A 13655-nucleotide genomic window follows, 5' to 3' on the forward strand; every position below is an offset into this window, starting at 1 on the left:
GACCAGAGCTCCGAAATGAACTGCGGGCCTCTGTCAGAGGTGATATCAGACGGTGCACCAAAACGTGAGACCCAAGCTGAAAGAAAAGCGCGTGCCACGTCCGCAGATGTCGTGGAAGACAGAGGAACCGCCTCTGGCCACCTAGTGGTCCGATCTACCATGGTAAGGAGATGTGTAAAACCCTGGGAAGGGGGAAGAGGCCCCACAAGGTCGATATGCACATGATCAAAACGCCTGGCTGGAATCAAAAATGGCTCGAGGGGCGCCCTAGTGTGCTAGTGAACTTTAGCGCGCTGACACGCCACACACGTGGCCGCCCACTCCTTGACCTCTTTGCGAAGGCCAGGCCACACAAACTTCGAAGACACCAACTTCACCAACGCCCGGACACCCGGATGAGAAAGAGAGTGCACCATATCAAAGACCCGACGGCGCCAAGCAACCGGCACCACCGGCCGGGGGCGGCCCGTGGAGACGTCGCAAAGGAGGGCAGGCCCACCATTTTGCACCACTGCCTCCTCCAGCTCCAGACCGGTACTCGCAGCTCTCAGTGCAACGATACCCGGGTCCCCAGGTGGATCGGCAGCCAGTGCGGAAAAATCAACCCCAAGATGCACAGGGCACACCAGCACCCGCGACAGGCAGTCTGCAACCGGGTTCGCTTTACCCGCCACATGTTGGATGTCCGTTGTGAATTCGGAGATCGCCGCTAGATGGCGCTGCTGGCGAGCAGACCATGGCTCTGTCACCTTCGCCATAGCAAACGTCAATGGTTTGTGGTCAACATAGGCTGTGAAAGGACGGCCTTCCAGCAGGAAACGGAAATGACGCGTAGCCAGGTACAACGCTAACAGTTCCCGGTCAAACACACTGTATTTTCGCTCACTGTCTCGCAAACCGCGGCTAAAAAATGCAAGGGGCTGCCACGCACCCGCAACACGCTGTTCAACAACTGCACCAACAGCCACATCCGAAGCATCGGTCGTGAGGGCGATGGGCGCCCGAGACGCGGGGTGCGCCAGAAGCGCCGCGTTAGCCAGGGCAGCCTTAGCCCCCTCAAAAGCCTGGATCCTCACAGGAGTCCAGTCAACCTGGTCCTTGGCTTTCTTAAGCTTCAAAGCACCATACAATGGTTGCAGGAGTTGGGCCGCACGAGGCAAGAAACGATTGTAAAAGTTTACCATGCCTAAAAACTCCTGTAGCGACCTGACCGAGACCGGACGGGGAAAATCCGCAACTGCATGCACCTTCGAGGGCAAAGGAACCGCACCCTGCGACGAAATGCGATGGCCCAAAAAGTCTATGACAGACAGCCCAAACTGGCACTTGGCTGTGTTGACAATGAGACCATGCCCATCAAGGCGCTGGAAAACCTGCCTAAGGTGCGACAAATGCTCATCAGCCGACGGGCTGGCCACCAAGATGTCGTCCAAATAGACGAAAACAAACGCGAGGTCACGTAGCACCGAGTCCATCAAGCGCTGAAACGTCTGCGCTGCGCCTTTAAGGCCGAACGGCATTCGCAGGAACTCGAAAAGCCCAAACGGTGTAATGACAGCAGTCTTGGGCACGTCCTCTGCCCGCACAGGCACCTGATGATAACCTCGCACCAAATCGATTTTAGAAAAAATTGTCATGCCCGCCAGACGAATTGAAAAATCCTGAACATGCGAAATTGGGTAACGGTCATGGGCCGTAATGTTATTTAAACGGCGGAAGTCGCCGCACGGCCGCCAAGAACCGTCCGCCTTGGGCACCATGTGGAGCGGTGAAGCCCACGTGCTGTTGGACCGCCTAACGATCCCCAAACGCTCCATGGTAGCAAACTCCTCCCTCGCGGTGGCTAACTTCACGGTGTCGAGGCGACGCGAACGTGCGAAAACGGGCGCACCCGCAGTGGGAATGAAATGTTCCACGCCGTGTTTAGTAACCGCGGCGGAAAATACGGGCGTTGTCAGCGAAGGAAATTAGTGCACAGAAAATCTGCTCCGATAATAGGAACCGTAATGGAGGCTACAACAAAATCACACAGAAATTTGCGTCCATTGAAACACACAGTCACAGACTTGGTACCAAACGTCTCTATAGCCGAGCCGTTAGCCGCTGTCAGACGCGGACCACTGCCACGGGCTGAGAGGTACGTAGCTGCAGGAGGGAGAAGGCTCTTCTGCGAGCCGGAGTCCACCAGAAACTGATTACCTGATATGGAGTCATGAACGAACAGCAGCTCCTCTTGATCACCAGCGCCCACGGCTGCTACCGAGCGCTGGCTCTTCTGTTTCCCGGTGCCTCGAACGCGCACGGAGGAACGCAGCGGCGCGCCTTGCTGCCGAAGCGCTGATGGAAGAAACACAGCTGGCCGCGCTGTGTGCGGGTGGAAACTGCAGCCGTCACTGCCGGAACCTCGTTCTCCAACGTCGACTGGGAGGACTCCACGGCCACACTCTGCACGAGACGTTCCTCGAAGTCAGCAGGATCCGGTCCGCCTTCTCAGCTAATCCACGGAAGTCGCCGGCCGCCAAGCAAGAAGAGTTGGCGAGGGCTGCGCGCACCTGCAGCGGGAGCTGGCGCAGAAAGATGTGCGGGAACAGGTAACCCTCATCCTCGGAGCCCAGCAACGACAGCATCTCGTTCATCAGGTCCACTGCCGAACCATCGCCCAAACCGGGAAGCGACAGTAGCTTGTCCGCTCTCTCCGCGGCTGACAAGCTGTAGCGCCGGAGGAGAAGCTGCTTGATGGCGGTGTACTTTCCCCGCAGCGGCGGGGCTCGCAGGAGCTGCATCACGCGCCGGGTGGATTGCTGGTCCAAAGCCGCGACCACCAAAAAATACCTGGAGTCGTCTGCCGTTACTCCTCGCAGATGGAAGAGAGCCTCGATGTGCTGAAACCACGGCGCGGGGTCGTTCTGCCAAAACTCCGGCAGTTTAACGTGCTCCGCGGAGCTGGTCGCTCGCGGAAGCTGCTGCGCCATGGTCGTTGTGGAGACACGGTCCACGGGAGCCGGGGAAGAAATCACGTCTTCTCCCGATGAGGAAGGGACACTATCCTCCTCTACCTCGAACATAAAAAACCAAAAAACGGGGTCACCAATGTGGCAGGACAAGGAAAGGCAGAGACGCAGGTACTGCTTAAGGCTCTTATATACTACTACGTGTCCGTTTCTCGGAGAGTTCTCAGCAGGGGGCAAAGACTCTTTTTGATTTTTACTTCTCCGTCAGGCTACGTCCGGAAAAAATTCACCGCCAAACTCATAGGTGGCGCAACGGAAGACGAGCTCAGAGAAGCCTACCCCATCTGGCGTAGAAGAAGTCCACGTTTGTTTATTTGATCTCCTCCCTGCTTTCCTCCCACACACTGAACCATGGCAACTAACAGAACTAAATAAAGTGACACCCAGCGGGTCAAAATGCTGATGTAATCGTTTCTTAGCGCAGCGGTTCCCCGGTCTTGTTTCCGAACTGTGTTGCTGATTCCACAGCTTGAATCTGCTTGAGGCTACATGTAGCTAGAAGCTACCCGGAGCTAGCTCCCCCCCAGCTTCCACACACAGTCAGCAGGGACTCCCGGCACTAACTACTATCCAGTGTTTGCTTCTAACCCCTGTTTTATAGAAACAGTGTCATGATAGAAGTGGAATTAAAGTCGTGACGGCGGGTTCTTGCACTGTTACCACCGCAGTTAGCATGGTGGCTAGCCCGCTAGCCTAGCCTGCTAGCGCCGTTTTGAAAGCTCGTTATAACCGTCTGTGACCGTGCACACATGCCCTCAGTGCTCGAACGAGCCACCGTCAGCCGGACAACTCCGCTTGCTTAACACACACGTCACATTAATCGTAGAATCATAGTTGTGTTTGGGTTTGATGCTACATGGAAGTAAACAGCAAGTAAACAGGAAGTTTGAGGTCCGGAAATACGGAAATGACGTCATACGGAAATGATGTCGTTCGCGGACCAATCACAGCCAAGAGCGGTCCGTCGGGTCTCCAACATGAAGACGGATAGTTAGAAAAATCAGACGTGTACGAAAAGCTGTACGAAGCATTCGGAGAGGGCGTTTCACGACGGATAGGGCGGTCTTACCTGTCCGTAATAGAAGAAACGGAGAGGCATAAATTGGCCTTTACTGTTGTTTATTAAGTAGACAGGAAGAACTAGCACATGTTCCCCATACGGGAAGTATATATAGCTTCAGCCTTTACATTTCCCATCAACCCACTGGGTGAGAGGACACACCCATGAGTGCACGCCACACCGTATTAAAATCACCACCCGCGATTAGATGAGTGGATGATAAATCTGGAATAAGGTTGAAGACTTTCCTAAAAAAACCAGGGTCGTCAAAGTTAGGTGCGTAAATATTCAGAAAGGTTACATGCCGTGACAGAATGTGGCCTGTTACTATTAAATAGCGGCCGTTAGGGTCAGAGGCAGTGGAAATATGTTCAAATGGGACGGTCCGTCTGATTAATATGGCTACACCTCTGGCCTTAGAGGAGAAAGTTGACTGATATATCTGAGATATCCAAGCACATCTCAACCTCCATTGCTCATTATGTTTAATATGCGTTTCTTGCATAAAAATAATATCTCCTGACAAAGACTTTAAATGGGAGAAGACTTTGCCCCTCTTCAAGTTACTCTGCAAACCTCTGACATTCCAGCTAAGTAGTGTTAGACTGCCACCTTGTGGCGGAGTAGGAGAGTTGTCAATAATCACAAAAGGATAGTAGATGTATGACGACGTAACATATCAAAAGACATAATAGGTACGGTACATTTAAGAAGAGCAGGCGAAAAAGGGAAAAACGAGAAGACATACAGACTAAGGTCAGGGGAGCCTGCAGGCGGGCAAGCTTAAGGATTTTTTCCTTCTCCGGAGGGTGATGAATCTTAGCGATCATGGTGCGTGGACGGCCGGCTGAGGATGGACCGATGCAGTGCGCCCGGTCAACTTTGAGTCCACTTGAGAAATGATTGGTCCCGAGGAGCTGCGGCAGGAACTCAGCGAGAAACTGAGTCGGGTTGCCTTTCTCGACTTTTTCTGGTAGCCCAGTAACTTTAATATTACAGCGTCTAGATCGGTTCTCGAGGTCTATTAGCTCACGTTTAGTGGACATGTTGATTTCCAATAGCTCCGTGCACCGTTTCTCCAGGGCTGCGATGCGGGACTCGTGGTCGCTAGCAAAACCCTCCAAGTCGGAGATGCGTGCCGTGTGGTCCGCTAGGGAAGTCTGAACTTGTTGAAGGTTAGAATCAAGCGCGTTGAATCTGGCGTTCATGTCGTTGTCCAGTTTTCCAATAGCCGCTAAGACGCTAGCCAGCGTGGGTTGTGAAGTTGAAGGTTCATCGGTGTTAGCAGCGGGGCTTGGGCTGTTAGCCGGGCTTAGCTCAGGGCTAATGGCACCAACCTTTTCCATAGTAGGAACGGTTTTGCCGCTTTTCTTTGGGTTCGCGTTCGGATGCGAAGGTTTCTCCTTAGGTTTGTTTCTGCTGGGTCCGCTCATATTTCTGAAAGTGTTGATTTTAACAAATGTTTAGCGAGAGTGTGGTGGAGCCACTCGAAAACAGGACTACTCCATGCAGTGCTCACTAGCGCCTCTCTGTATCTGTTAACCATATGAATTATCCGTATCCGTACTCAGAGTGGGCGGGGCCTAACCCGGAAGTGGGTGTGATTTAACCCGGAAGTGGGTGTGATTTAACCCGGAAGTGGGCTGGTTCAACATAACTTTCTTTTATAACTTTGACATTTTTTTATGATTTTTTTATTTTTTCCACACCAGGTGTGTGTTTGTGTGTGTGTGTGTGTGTGTGTGTGCGTGTGTGTGTGTGTGTGTGAGTGAGATGCGAGGGACGTTCACTGTCTCCCGGAGAAACGAACACTCTGTGTCCCCAGCACAGAAAGACGCGATCCACATTCGTTCACAAGTCACAAAGACTGGCCTTGCTATTTTCACCGTACATTAACACTTAAAGTTTAGTGCAGTGTAATTGTTTGCCGTGATAATTAAATGCCAGTGTGATAATAAATGACAATTTCAAACCATACAAACTGTCATGTTGTACTGTATTTAATAGAGGTTTACTTTAGTGTAAAGTAAATGTAAAGTGAAAACAACAAAACCAGTCACCATGACCCGTGAACAAATACAATTCACGTCTTTCCACACCAAAAACACAGAGCGTTCACTTCTCCGGGAGACAGTGAACGTCCCTCGCATCTCCAGCGCTCCTCTACTGAGCCAATGCAGGTCTCGTAAAAAATGTTCCAAAGACTCGTACTCGAAGACCCAGTCGGGAAATGAACGAATCATTTCTGCTTCCTTGACTGAGCCTATGGAACAGTCCCGATGCGCAGTGAACCTGAGTGACTGAGAGACAGAGAGCTGTGAGTGAGTGAGTGAGCAAGGCCGTGTGTGACGGGAGGACCGCTGTGACGCTGTGTGAGGATTTTCATTCAGTCCGAGCACAGATAATGACTCCGATTACTCGTATTATAATCGTACTCGGCAAAAGTGCTTTATCCGTACCGGATACTCGTTTCAGCCGAGTATCCGGCTCATCTCAACAAAGGAGAGAGCCGCGGGAGGGCTCGCAGAGCCTCGCGGACCGATCGCGACGTGTGATCTAATTAGCATATGAATCGGAGTCAAGCCGCTGGCCAGAGCCTCTCTCTACTCACCATTGGAGGAAACCACAGACCCTTGAACTAATGTCACTCGTGATTGGCTGGTAGAAGTGTTGCTATTGGTCACCCTGGGTCATTGCAGTGCACACGTGGGGTCACAGCATTCCGCACGTGGGGTAAGCCCCTCCCACACAATATTAATAATAAAAAAATATATATTAATATTTATTATTATTTATTAGTAAGCCTTTACCAAAAGCATTGCAGTTAATTAAAACTAAACATTCATGTGATGCTTGATGCTATAGGTGAACATATTGTACAGGGAACAAATGTGAACAAGGTATATGTGGAGTCAAAGCTTTATTTACATACAGCAAATATATTGTACAAAAACTCAGGTGAGGCTTGAAATGTTTCTCTGCAGCCTCTGGGTCATGACTTCTTTGTGGGACTCTGTCTGAATCTTCTCCAGTGTGTAGACGTCTGTGGTGTGTAGCTGTGAGATCAGTGTAGCTTCCAGTCTTATATGAAGTGTGGGACACAGGTCGGTGCGCTCCTGGCTGTGGAAGGATGGATCCATGTCATCTGTCCCGCTTCAATCAGCGTCCTTGTTCATTGGGCATATCTGACACCTCTACCTCTTGCTCGCGGCGAGTGGGGCTGCAAAGGAGGCTGCGACTGTGGCGGCCGCGACAACCAGGGCTAGACAGGAGTGTGCTGTTGTGTGCTGTAACATGTTCAACCCTGAGACTTGCGACTTCGGGCCAGCCCGGCCGCCCGCGTTGCGTACTCGAGCCTGTTTTCTAGCTCGGTCATGTGAAGAAGAAGAAGAAGAACAAGACGAACAAGAGGAAGAAGGAAACTCATTTTTATTATTTTTATAGCTACACACGACACTTGCCGCGAAAACGTATGGCCCGTCTCTTGTCGTTCGGGATCACCGTGACCCTGAGACTCGCGACGTCGGACCGACCCGTCTCCCTCCGTTGTGTGCTGTAACCTGTTCAACCCTGAGACTCGCGACGCCGGGCCAGCCCGGCCGCCCGCGTTGCGTACTCAAGCCTGTTTTCTAGCTCGGTGATGTGAAGAAGAAGAAGAAGAACAACAAGAACAAGACGAACAAGAGGAAGAAGGAAACTCATTTTTATTATTTTTTATTGGTACACACGACACACGCCGCAAAGACGTATGGCCCGTCGTTCGGGATCACAGTGACCCTGAGACTCGCGACGCCGTGCCAGCCCAGCCGCCCGTACTCGAGCCTGTTCTTGCTCGCACAGCCCACCACACATCAGCACGCGCACGAAGGGCAAAAGAAAAGGCAACAGCCCTTGCAGATGTATTTGGCGCACCCGCGGAGCCTTGTGTGAGTTTTACAGTCCTTGTTCCTGGGGCATATCTGACACCTCTTCCTCTTGCTCGGGGCGAGTGGGGCTGCCACGGAGGCTGCGGCTGTGGCGGCTGCGAGGACCAGGGCTAGACAGGAGGCCGAACCCTGGGGTTGTTGTTGTTGTTGTTGTTGTTGTTGTTGTTGTTGGACCCGAGCGTTGTCTCAGTCGCTGTCATCGTCTCTCGGCTCGGCGGTGGCTGCGGCGGCGGCAGCTTTCACGGCCTTCACGACCGTGGCAGACGCCTCGGTGCGTGGGACGCGCTCCCTCCGCACGATGTACGGCGCCACGAGAGCCTTTCCAAGCTGCTCGAGGAACACCCTGCGCTTGTTCCGCTTGCCCGGCATCCAGTCGGGGTTGACCTCTCGCCATATCACAAAGGCGTTGTAGGAAGAGACGTCGAGGATGTTGTGGAAGACGACCAGGGACCAGCGCGCGGTCTTCCTCCGGCAGCTGTACGATCGATCACCTTGTCTAGGTTGTCCACGCCTCCTTTGTTGTGGTTGTAGTCCAGGACGACGACCGGTTTGCCGCCCGCGCGGTCGCTGACTTGGGCCTCCGAGTGCCGCGTGCTCAGGAGCACCACGTTCCTGTTTTTCTTCCTCGGGACGTAAGACACCAGAGTGGCGGCGGGCGTGAAGGCGAACACGGAGGAGAACACCGCGCGTCCCTTGACCGCAAGCAGCCGGGGCGGGAGCTCAGGCTTGTTCTTCCGAACCGTGCCGACCACGGTGATGTTCCTGTCCAGGAGCTGCCGCGCGAGTTGGTAGGAGGTGAAGTAATTGTCGCACGTGACGTTGCGCCAGCTCAGTCCCTCCGTGAGGTCGAGCACAACCCGCAGCCCCAGGTTCCTCTCCGGGTGCCCGCCGCTCGGCTTTCCGGTGTACACTTGCATCTTCCAAGCGTAGCTGGATCTGGTGTCAACCAGTTGCTCGTCCACGGTCACTTCGGGCCCCGGGTTGTAGAGGAGCGGCAGCCTCGCCGCCCAAGCGCCTGCATTAGAAAAAAGAAAATTCATTAAAACCATAGTATGTTTTTTTCTTGCTGTGTACTTGGGTCCAAACACAAAAAGTGGCAACGAGAAAACCTCTCCTAACCCCCCCACCCACTCCTGCAGCTGTTTAAACATGTCAGCTAACCTGGGACAGGACACCACACTAAGTGCTCCAGGGTCTCAGGCAGTGAACAGAATGGACACCCCTCCTCAGTGCTTGGGTCCAGGTGAGCTCTGTATCTGTTTGTAGCTAGAGCTCCATGTATAATTCTCCACTGGATGTCTGCCATCCGTCTCTCCACCGGAGGTTTATACAGGACCCGCCAGCTGCCACTAGGGGAATAGTCTGAGCCAAAAACCTCAGTCCATCTGGACTCCCTGACTCCTGCAAGAGAGCGACAGTTCAGGACCTTCACGCAGCTGTGGTACAGTTGTTTCCCTCCAGAGGTGTTGAAGGTGCCCAGTGCTGGAGTCCTGATGGTTAGCAGTCGGCCGCTCTCTTCTCCCCACTCCCCCACTGCAGGACTCACCTTCAGGATAGGGAACACGTATTCCTGTGTTTTGGTCCACTGGTCCGCCTGACTTTTGTTCTGGGCGAAGGTCCGCAGAGCCTTGGGCAGCGCCTGCCACACCTCGTCCACGAGGCTCCGCAGCACTCTGGTGGATCGAATTCCCGTCACCTCTGCCAGCCTCTCAAGTGACGTCCGGGTCAGGTGGCCCAGCTTCACTATTCCTGCCTCCCTGAACTTGTTTTTTACCGTTGTTGAAGTGGGTGTGGATGTCAGGACTGAAGTGACCAGGAAACCATTATCAAACAGTGGCTCCTCAAATAGCCACATCCCAGGCGCGGGGTCAGGAGGTATCGTGAAGTTGAGTGTCCTCCAGGCATCTATCACAGAGGTGTAAAACTGCGTGAGTCCAGTTAGTTTGTGCTGCGGAGAGTTCAACAGGAACAGCTGTTTGTCATAACCAAGGCCCCCGGCTCTCCAGAGCAGCAGGCGTGCCACAGCCGACCAGCACAGTGTGGGGCCGTACAGGAGCCTCTGGGCTGCCTGCAGTCTGAAGGCAGCAGTCCTGGCGATGATGTCGGTTAGTCCATGGCCCCCCTCTGCCACAGGCAGGTACAGCACGGACGCCCGCACCCAGTGGTGACCCGACCAGAAGAAGTCGACCAGGAGCCTCTGTAGTTGCTCCATGAGTCCCGGTGGAGGAGTGAGCACATAGAGTCTGTGCCACAGGGATGCTGCAACCAGGTTATTGACTATCAGACTTCTTCCCCTGTAGGACAACTGGGGCAGCAACCATTTCCATTTAGACAACTTGACCTGCACCTTTTCCAGCACTCCCTCCCAGTTCTGCCTCTCTATCTCTTCACTGCCGATATGCAAGCCGAGGACTTTTAACCCTTTAATTCCCCATGTCAGGTTCCCAGGGAGACGGGGTACTCTCCCTGCGTCCCACTGACCAATCACACAGGCTTCACTCTTACCCCAGTTCACTTTTGCTGATGAAGCCTTCGCATACAATGACAGACTGCCCTCTAATTCTTGTATGTCTGCCTGATCCTTGACAAAGATGTTCACATCGTCCGCATAAGCTGATATTACTATTGGGGGGCTGTGAGCCAGCTCAGGCAGACGCAGGCCTTTCAGCCGAGTCCTGAGCCGACACAGGAGCGGTTCGATTGCCACACTGTAAAGTTGGCCTGAGATGGGGCATCCCTGCCTTATCCCTCTTTCAACTGGTACAGGTCTGCTCAGCCCTCCCCCCACCTTCACAACACAACACGTATCATTATATAATAGTTTCACCCAGGACAGAAAATGCTCCCCAACACCAAAAGCCTGCAGTGTGGCAAACAGGAATGAACGATCGACACGATCAGATGCTTTTTCCTGGTCAATGGAAATAATGCCAATATTAATATTACACGTTGTACACAGATCAAAAATGTCTCTCATTAAAAACAAATTGTCTTGCATTGACCTACCTGGTACACACTAAGATTGGTCAGCACCAATAAACACTTCCATAAAAACTATGGCAAATTGAATCTATTTGCTAAAACCTTAGATAAAACCTTATAGTCACTACATAAAAGAGAGACGGGTCTCCAGTTTTTCAGCAGGGTTAGATCCCCTTTCTTCGGCAGGAGTGATATTACAGCTCGTCTGCAGGAGGCTGGAAGAAGCCCCTTGCCAAATGACTCCTTCAAGACATCCAGCAGATCCTGTCCCATAATGTTCCAGAAATGTTTTAAAAAATCTGCCGGTAATCCATCCAAACCTGGTGACTTGCCTGCAGCCATCTGCGAAACTGCAGTGGTCAGCTCCTCCAGAGTGATGTCCGAGCTCAGGATGTCCCTCTCACCTGGACTCAGCTGTGGGAGGTCCTGCAGCAACTCGGCCACAGCTTCAGCGTCACACTCCTCTGCCCCAAACAGGTCGGAATAAAACTCCACTGCGTGTCTCCTCATCTCGGCTGGTTCTGCTGTTATATTCCCATCCGGCAGCCGGAGACCCACCATCTGCTTCCCCTGGGCCACCGATCTCTCCAGATTAAAAAAGAAAGTGGTGGGTGTGTCTATGTCTTTTAATTTCTGGAACCGAGCTCGAACCAGAGCTCCTTTGGCCTTCTCCTGGAGAAAGGAGTTTAGTTGTTGTTTTTTAGTTTTTAATGTCTCCGTGTTGGTAGGTACACTTTCCAGCTCCTTTATGTCGGCCTCTAGCTGCTCCATTGCTCTTTTAATGTTCCCTGAAGAGTAGGCAGTGTATTGCTGGCAGAACACCTTAATTTGACCCTTGCCAACCTCCCACCACTGACTCAGGGAGGGAAACAACTCTTTCTTTGATTCCCAGTTGGCCCAGAACAGTTTAAAATTCCCACAGAAATTTAAATCCTTTAAAAGCTTAACATTAAAATGCCAGAAGGATCCAGGCATTCTAGCAGGAGATAAAAGTAGATCTACTAGAACTAAATGATGGTCTATGAAACCAACCGGGTGAATTTGACAGTTTGTCACACGGGTGATAAAAGGAGCGGATATATAAAATCTGTCCAGCCGGGCACCATGGATCCTGCCGTCTGTTATCTTTATCCAGGTGTACTGCCTGGCCGAAGGATGTTGCCTCCTCCACGGGTCAACTAGATCTGCCTCCTTGACTGTCTGGCCCAGGAAAGAGGAGGACTGAGGATGGAGCTCCTGTCCTGTTCGGTCCAATTTGACATCTGTGCAGCAGTTCCAATCCCCCCCCAGTACAATACATTCCCCTTGACCAACACTACTCAGCATGTTTTTTAATAATTTAAAAAGAGTAACCCTTTCAGGACCTTGGTTGTGTGCATACACGTTGATTAAATTAAAAATAATACTGTGTATTTCTAATCTTATAGTCAGAAACCTGCCTGCCACGCTCTCTGTGCTGGATAGAATTGTCATGTTTAAAGAGGGAGAAAATAACACAGCGACTCCTGCGCTCAGGTTAGAGCCATGGCTGAGTATGTGCTGCCCCCCCCACCATACTCCCCAGTCTGTCTCATTCAGGCAATCACTGTGAGTCTCCTGTAAAAAAAGGACATCCAGCTTTTTTACTTTAAAAAGTTCTGATACTAAAAACCTTTTCTGAGCACTTCTACCCCCATTAATGTTTAATGAGGCTACCCGTAATGCCATGAGAGGATAAAAAATACAGCTTAAAAAGACAAACAGGTATATACAGCAGAAAGAAAACACCCAGTGATGAATGGTCATGGTTCATTTTATTTACAACTTTTTCTTCTCTTGGATCGTATGTTACATGGTAGACCTTTTTTAGCCACAGTGACATGCTTCCTGAGCCTATATCTTCTTTTCTCATCCAAGACATCCGTTCCCACCACCTTCTGCAGTGTACTGACTGTCTGAATGAACTTTTTTATATCTGGGAAGTACTCCCCTACCTCCACTGCTTTGCCAAATGATTCATCCAGAAACTCATTGACCTCTTTTAATGAATATAAATCCGCGCTTAGTGAGACGCTGTCAGCTATAGACACATTATCAGATTCGTAATCTTCCTCCACATCCATCTCACTGACCTGACTGTTGTTTACTTCAGCCTGTGGTTCTGCCTGCTGTGCAGGACCACACTGCATCTCCTGTTGTTGCTCGGCAACAACCACCTTTTCTATTACAACCTGTTTCTCACATCCCTTCTTCGACCTCTCCGCAGCCGCCGGCACTACCGTCACCGGAACCGCATCCGCCGCACCAGGCGCCGCAGCCACCGGAACCGCATCCGCGGCACCGGGAGCCGCAGCCACCGGAACCACAGCCGCGGCACCGGGAGCCGCAGCCTCCGGAACCGCATCCGCGGCACCGGGCGCCGCAGCCACCGGAACCGCATCCGCGGCACCGGGAGCCGCAGCTACCGGAACCACAGCCGCGGCACCGGGAGCCGCAGCCTCCGGAACCGCATCCGCGGCACCGGGAGCCGCAGCCCCCGGACCCGCTGCAGCAGAACCAGCAGCCGCAGAGGACGCAGCAGCACCGGCCGACCGGCCCCACGCAGGCCGAGTCACTCCGGCGCTGCCCTCCACTCCTTCCGCTCCAGCGGCCCCCCCCCGCCAGTCTCCCGTTCGGGCACGTCACTTTCTTGTGTCC

General features: G+C 52.5%; 1 pseudogene; it reads right to left on the minus strand.

Annotated features, from left to right (window-relative positions):
• Positions 1-8183: 8183 nt before the first annotated feature.
• LOC133003652 (uncharacterized) overlaps positions 8184-13655 on the minus strand; it is a 53260-nt pseudogene continuing 47788 nt past the window's right edge.

This window comes from Limanda limanda, chromosome 6 (genome assembly GCF_963576545.1).
Source record: "Limanda limanda chromosome 6, fLimLim1.1, whole genome shotgun sequence".
Classification (NCBI taxonomy): Eukaryota; Metazoa; Chordata; class Actinopteri; order Pleuronectiformes; family Pleuronectidae; genus Limanda; species Limanda limanda.